The following is a 7770-nucleotide window of genomic DNA, read 5'->3' as shown; positions in this document are numbered from 1 at the left end:
AAGGAGGTGGGGAAAGGGCAGAGGGGGGAAGGGAGCAACGCTCTTGGGTCCACAGCGCGCCTGCAGGAGGGGCCCAGGAGAAGGGCGCAAAGGAGATGCTCCCTGCACCCTCTGCCGCAGACCCCTCTGCCCGGGGCTGAAGCACCCTCTGGAGAAAGACGCTGGCCCGGGGGCCGCGGGAGGTGCGTCCCCCACCCCCCGCCGCCAGCTCCAGCTAAGCGGGTTGCTGCCTCCTCAGCAACTGCGGCGCCTCCACCTGCGCAGGAACCGCGCCGCCCTGCGCCGCCCGCCATTGGCTCGCTAAAAATGCCTCTCTAATCTGCGCGCATCTGTGCACGTCCCCCTCCCCGCCTCCCCACCCAGCTCTGACCTTCCTCCTTCCCGCAGCCCGGGCGAGATCCCTGAGACGCGGTAGCGGCGGCGGCGCGGGCAGCGCAACCTCCTCTTCCCCAAAGAAGTCGTCCCGGCTTGAGGCCGGGCCCCAGAAGCCCCGCTAGGCCCGGTGGCGCCGCCGATGGTGCTGAGCGCTCCTGCCCCCAGGTAGGGGGTCTGGCCCTTTGATAGAGGTTGTGGTGAGAGGGGGTCCAGTTACGGAGTGCATGTTGAAGGTGGGCGCAGAGACTGGCGTCTTCCCGGCGAGAGCACGAGGGAGGATTGGGTAGTTACCTGGCGAGAGGTGAGCGCATGGCCGAGGGTGCTTTGCAAGAGCTGGGGCTCGCGAGCATCCCATAGGCAATGCCAGGATGCCCCTACTGTGGGCCCCTGGGAGAGGGAGCTGGCGGCAGAGGCCTTTACCCACGGGAAAACGCAGGAAATGGGTTCCTTGGGAAGCTGAGACCCGGGCCTCTGGGGTCCGAATCTCTGGCCTGGGACATTCAGGTACCAGCAGGAAGGGTGAGCTGTTGCCACCTTGGTGCATAGGCTGTTTATGGATCAGAGTGGGCTGGAGAGAAACACAGCAGCTGATGCTCCCTGCGCCCTGTCTGATTTACAATTAAAGATATTTTCTTCTGTCCTTCTGCCCCTTCCCTCACAGCTGAGTTAGCAGAGAGGAGAGAGAGAAGGAGGTAAAGCTAAATGGCCGGCAGATACAGCAGAAGCTGTGGTCTTCCTGACTCTACCCTCCTCTCCAGGCCACTTGCTGCCTGTCGGAACTCTTTCTCTCCCTTATTTTTGTCTTACAGGAGGCCATGAAAAGAATAAACGGTCATTAGGGTGTAAGTGACACAGTGACAAATCTTAGGGCTTGGCCAGTATCAGCTTCAAGTCCCAACTGCCCCCCACCCCCACCTGCTCTGCACCCCACGTGCAGTGACACATGTGGCCGATTTTCTCTGGGCATAACCATAAATAACCCACATTGCCCTGGCTCTGGCACAGCAGGGTGCAGACATAATTGTCAATGATTTTGGAGGTTCTGTCCGTCACCTACCTGCCTTTCCATCACATGTCCAAATCACCACTCGCAAGCCACCTGCTCCAGGCAGCTTCTTTGTTACCCCAGGTGTGATCCTTGCCTCCTGCCCTGGGTTCTGTCAGTCTTGTGGTTTGGCTATTTATGTCTTGTCTGTTGCTGTGTAGACTGGAAGTGACTTCAGGGTAGGAATCTGTGCCTTCAGGGTAGGAATCTGATTTATCTGTCTTGGACCCTGCACCTGGCCGGGGTCTGGCACCAAGTAAATGTGGAAAAAGTGAATGAATGAACTTGAACTCTGGTGGCAACCTGGAAGAGGGGGATGAACCCCTTCTTGGGCTGTCCTTCCATCCCCCAGGACCAAAGTGCCACTGATACCGGACAACCCCATTTAGGCCCTTCCTAGACCTGGAATTGATAGGTAGCTATGGCATCTTGAGATTAACGCTTCAGTCTCGATGTCTCCAGGGGGTCTTTTTGGGCTCCTGGTTTGAGTGCCCTGGCCTAGCCCAGGCTTGGTGGAAGGCCCTGAGTGAAAGTCTGGTCTTCCTGGGTTGGCACTTTCTTCCTAGGGTGCTCAGCTCAGACCAGGGATCTTTGTCTCTCTGTCCCAGCCCTTGGGAAAGTCCCGGTTAGCGTCAGGGAGTTTTGGAAGCCCCAAACCAGGCTGCCCTCAGTCTCTGGGTTCCTCATAGTGAGTGCTGAGCAAATCTCATGACTCCATTGTGTGGAGGAGCAAACCCAGGCCAGAAGAGGCTGCCATTAAGGGTTCTGGTGTCCGTGACAGACGTGGACATTCGCAGAGCTCTTTCCCAGTCCTTGTTGCTCCTTTGATAGCCATACTGATAAGACATCTGCAAGCTGTTCTTGTTCTCATCTTACAGAGGGGAAAACTGAGGCCCAGAAAAGGTCAGCAGCAGAACCAGGGGCAGCACTCGGTTCCTGGCTCTGAGTGCAGTGCTCTCTCCACTGCGCTTGAGGGAGCTGAGACAAGGCCCCAGACCCGGGTCAGAGTGTCTGGTTGTCCTAGAGCCCAGACGTTCCTCCTCTCTGGCTCTGTCCTGGCTCTTAGCAGTGGAGAGAGCAAGAAAGAGGTGCTTCAGGGGTAGAAGGAGGTAGGTGGAGGGTGGTTTTGTTCTTGCAAGTGGTTTGAAAGAGTGCAGTAGTAACAGTAAAAACTAACAGTACACAGCATTTGCCATGTGCCAGGTCTGTCCCAACTATTTTTAACTCATTCAGTCCTCACAGTAGCCCGATGAGGTAGGTACATTATTATCCCCATTTTACAAACAAGGAGGCTGAGGCACAGAGAAGTTATTTGTTCAAGATCACATAGTTTGAAAGTGGAGGAGCAAGGATTTGAACCTAAGCTCCAGAGTCCATGCTCTTAACCTATATTCCCTATTGCAAGATCAAGAGGGCTGTGGACCTAGCTGCTGGGGACATGCTGGTCTCTGTGGAGATACAGGCTTCAGGCACTTCATGGCTAAAGTCCCTGCATGGAAGGTAGTGTGTGCATGATTAAGTTTGACTGACAGTTGTGGATGCTCAGAATAATAACACCCATATCAATGGGTCTCACTGAGCAGGAGCACAATCTTTGTGAGATGCACGTTTGAGTCTGTCACTCGCCTGCTCTGCATCCTTCAGTGGCTCCCATTGCCCTGAAGACAAAATGTAGTCCCCCTGCCAGGGCTTTCTCTCCTTTCTCATCCTCCCTCTGCCTTCCAGCTGCTCGGAACTTTTCAATTCCTCAACTAAGTCATGCTTCTGTCACCTGCAGTCTTTTGCACGGGCTGTTCTTCCTGCCTAGAACACTCTCCCTCTTTCTCCCTACACATTCCTCACCCTCTGGGGTCACTGAGACTTCCCTTCCTCTGGGAAGTTTGGGCTTGGACTGGGAGCCTCCATCCTCATACTCTGCTCACCTCCCTTCACACAGTATCCTCGGGGGCTTTGGATTATTGCCCCCCTGTGAAGTCCCTGGGGGCAGGGTCTGTGTCCTTGTTCCCAGCATCCCCAATACCTGGCACCCAGTAGTCATAGCTCATACTTGTAGAATGAGTGAGTGCATTTTGGTCCCGTCATTACTTTCTCTCCTCACCAGTCTCAGAACACACAGCATGTTTCTTCTCCCAGTACGTTAAGAAACCATTCATAAATGTGTTCGTAACCCCCCAGCAGGGGCTAGCTGGTGGTAGAAGCCCTTCAGTGGAGAAGTGAAACTGCTTGTGGGCCTGGCAGGACAGGGGAGCGCATTTGGGGTGGGGGAGCTCGCTGATTTGGGGGTAGTCCTGGGGAAGCAGGTGGGAGCAATGGAGGAGGAGTGGGGGTGCCAGGTGGATGGGGGCTGCTTGCTTTAGTTTTAGATTTTTCTTAAAGAAAAAGAAGCTTTTAATATTTTTTCCTCTTACCAAAGTGATACATGTTTGTTGTGGAAAATTTAGAATGTACTGGAAAGCCAAATAAAACCCATTAGCCAGCACCAGACCCGCCCACTGTGGGCACTTTGCAGCTGGTTTCCAGCCCAGTGGACTGGAGGCGGAAGGTGGGGACTGGAGACTGGTGGGGGCAGGTCAGGGTCCCAGGAAGTAGATGCAAGGATAAGTGTTCTTGGGAGGAGTGGTCCCCAAGCCTGGTCTGTGTTTGGCAGGAGAAGGAAGCAGGAAAGCCAGAGGGAGAAGCGGAGCTCTGGTGTAGACCTAACAGGACAAGACACCTCAGGGACCCATGGGGCGCTCTGGAGCTAGAGTGGCCCTTTAGAGCCGAATTTGCTTGGAATGGTCAGGCCTTTAGACCTCAGCAGCCATCAGCACTGGGTATACCTTTGACAGACGGCTCTGCAGCAGCAGTAGCCCCTGAAAGGGCCGCCAGCCGCCGAGGGTCATGTGCCGACAGCACCGCCAACAGCTGGGGCAACCGATAGTGTTCAACCTCCAAAAGAGGACATACTTGTACTAAAAATTTCATTTGTTGTTTATCTGAAAATCAAATTTAACTAGATGTCTTCTATTTTTATTTGCTAAATCTGGTACCATGGACTGGGATGGGGAGGGGTAGAGAGTGGGGAGAGAGTGGAAGGGTCCTAATTTTCTTCTTCTTGTGTTGGGGGAGGGATAAAAGACACACTTGTTTGAATTTGACAGTTTTAAAAAAATAACATGTCCATTTTTAGAAATTAATGAGGCATTTCAAATTTTGCATCTGTAACTGCTTCTGTGTATTGTCTAGAGTGTAGCTCCCTATTTGTGGATTTTGGTTCCCTCATGCTGCTCAGAAATAATAAAATGATATACTTATTTATTCAAGAGGGCAAATGGAGATTTGATGATTAAGGGTGGAGTCATTAGGGTTAATCCACTCGAGAAATAAAAGTCATCATCATAATAAAGCCCTTATGTGGCAGAGGGCGTGGGAGACTGGAACCCTCACATCAGACAGGGAGAGTAGGTCAGCTTTACCCTTTTGGCAATAGCGATTAAAGTTTTGACCCAGCAGTTCCTTGTCCAGGGATTTCTCCTGCAGGCACCCCTTTAGTAGGATGCAAAGAGACCTGGGTGGGGATGGTCAGTGCGGCCAAGCTAAATGTCCATTAGGAGGGCTATAACATAATTAGGACCTCTCCAGAAGATGTGATTTTAGGCAGCTGTTCCTTCTTTCATTTGGTCAGTGAATCTCGATAGAATGTCTTCTGTGTGCCAGGCACCATTTTAGGTGCTAGGGACATTGAGAAAAAAGAACGGGGCAGAGCTTAATACCTGGCTAGAAAGACAGAACGTATTAGCAAGTTAAAGCAAGTCACTTTACAGAACAAGGTGTTTAGTATGATCCCATTAAAAAATACACATATGTATTTCTATATTCATGTTGCATAAAAATGTCTAGAAGGCCACAGATCTGAAGGTTAGCAGAGCTTACCTCCGGGGGCAGGTAATTGGGAGGCTGAGTGCAGGCAAGATAGGGAGTATTTGCTGTGTATTTCAGCACCCTGTGCTGTTTGTATTTTATACAACAAACATCATTCCTCATAAAAACAATTAAAATTACACTCGATGATACCTGAGATTTTTCTTAGCAATCTAAAAAAAATGAGCCCTTAAATGGCATTTCCCCCATGACGGCATTTGAGTCAGATGCTGCCACTGGGTTTGAAGAGTTTTTATTTGTGATTGGTTTCTTGTTTCTCCTTTCCTCCTCTTCCTGATCCTGGGGTGGACAAAACCTGCCAGGATGGGAAAGCGGGGAAGGTAAGTCTGGGTGTCAGGAGGGCTGCAGAAGGAGCATTGCAGAAGCCGAGTATCCATGAAAGTGGTGACTGAGCACCCACAGTGTGCATGACACTGGGGTGTCCTGTGGGGGGCACAAAGGAGGGAGGCAGGCCCTGGAGACAGTTCCAGGGAGCCCAAGGGGGTCTGAAGTCTACCGACACAAACAGGCACTGTTCCATTTATCCATATTTATTACCTCGCTTGGCCTTCTCAGTAACTTATGAGGTTACCCCCATTTTACAGATGTGGAAACTGAGGTTAAGTGACTTACCTGAGATCACACTGCAAATAAGTGTCTGAGGCAGGATTCACACCCGTGCAGTCTGGATTCAGAGGCTGTGCTTTTAACCTCTGTGCCCCAGCACCTCTGGTTAGGGAGTGGAGATGATCGCTTCCCTTAGAGTGCAGGCAGGTGTGCTCCCAGAGGCAGGGTGGTTGGTCATGGAAGGTCTTCTGCGGGAGGTAGACCTGGAAGGAAAGGATGGTAGATTTAGAGAGATGGAAGGTGCCTTCCAGGCAGAGTGACAGCAGGAACAAACATGCAGAAATTGGAATATGAGAGCTGGGCATAGGGGCTGGGGAGGGAATTAGTTCAGGAACACGAGGAAGTGAGAAATAAGGCTGGTGGAGCAAATGCCAGATATTTGAGATGACTGGACTCTTTGGACTTGCTGGGGCAGGTGGCCCAGGGCTCTCCCAGCTCCTCACAAAGCCTGGCTAAGGCCTAGCGTCCCTCAGCCCAACCTGGGCCTTCCCCAGGGCCACACACTCTACCCCTGGCCTGCCTGGGCCCAAACTTAATCAAATGCCAGAGAAGATATAACTGAAGTGGGGTAGGAGTATGAGCTGGGGATTGGGAGGCCCAGGGTGGGTCCTAGCCCTGATACTGACTCACAGAGGGACCTTGGGCCATTCAATGCCTTCCCTTGGACTTGGTTTCTTCTTCTGTCCTTTACTTTTAAACTTTTTATTGTGGAAAAATATAAGCCTTCCTAAAAGTAGAGAGAATTGTAGAATGAACAACCATGTACACATTAGTCAACTTCAACTGTTATCTACTTGTGGCCAGTCTTGTTTCATTTCTGCCCCCTACCCCCACCACATAATAATTCATACTAAATCCCAAGCATCATTTCATCACAAATATATCAAGTTGTATCTCTAAAAGATAAAGATTTTCCCTACCAAATCACTACACCATTATTATTATTTTTTAATTTTAATTAGTTTCAAGTATACAGTGTATTGGTTATACATCTATATATTTTGTAAAAACGATCCCTCCCATTGCTCCTCCCTCCCCTGACCCTCCACCTAGCCAATGTATTCATTCTAATTGTATTCCCTATGCCGTGCTCCCCGTCCCCGTGTCCATACATCAGCTACCAATTTGTACTTCTTTAACTCAGCTACTAATTTGTACTTCTTTAACCTTCACCCTGTTGTCCCCGCCCCCAAAACTCCCCTCCCCTCTCTCCACCAAATTGTCCACTATATTTGTGAGTCTGTTTTTGATTAGTTTGTTCTTTTTATTCCTTAGATTCCCCATATAAGTGAAATCATATAGTGTTTATCTTTCTCAGTCTGATTTAAATACCCTCTAGGTCCATCAGAGCAATATGTTTTTCCATCCCCCTCTTTTTAGTCTGTGTCTTTTAATCTGAAGTGAGTCTCTTATAGGCAACATGTAGGGGTCTTGTTTTCCTTTCCATTCATGCACTCTTGGTTGGAGCACTTAATTCTTTTCCATTTGAGGTACTTATTGATAGGAATATAGTTGTTACCTTTCTTTATTCCTGTTTTTGATACATGTTTTTTCCTGTTAAAGAAGTCCCTCCAACATTTCCTGTAATTCTGGCTTGGTGGCGATAAATTCCTTCAGCTTATTTTTGTCTAGGAAGCTCTTTATCTGTCCTTAAACTCTAGATAGCTTTGCTGGATAAAGTATTCTTGGTTGTAGATCCTGGATTTTCATCAAGTCAAATATTTTATGTCAAACCCTTTTGTCCTGCATAGTTTCTTTTGAGAAATCAGCTGCCAGTCATATGGGTGTTCCCTTGTAGGTAACTAACAGCATTTCTCTTGATT

At 49.8% G+C, this 7770-nt stretch overlaps 1 protein-coding gene across 1 annotated transcript in view; it reads left to right on the top strand.

Moving 5' to 3' along the window:
- Positions 1 to 339: 339 nt before the first annotated feature.
- The window catches only part of PACSIN1 (protein kinase C and casein kinase substrate in neurons 1), a 52675-nt gene continuing 45244 nt past the window's right edge, over positions 340 to 7770 (top strand). Inside the window, exon 1 of the mRNA XM_006907356.1 lies at positions 340 to 540. The gene's annotated coding sequence lies outside the window, so the exon portion shown is untranslated. The remainder of the gene's footprint in view (positions 541 to 7770) is intronic.

This window comes from Pteropus alecto, unplaced genomic scaffold (assembly GCF_000325575.1).
Source record: "Pteropus alecto unplaced genomic scaffold, ASM32557v1 scaffold202, whole genome shotgun sequence".
Taxonomy (NCBI): Eukaryota; Metazoa; Chordata; class Mammalia; order Chiroptera; family Pteropodidae; genus Pteropus; species Pteropus alecto.
Note: the sequence above shows the minus strand (reverse complement) of the source record. Positions and strands in the feature narration are given on the sequence as shown.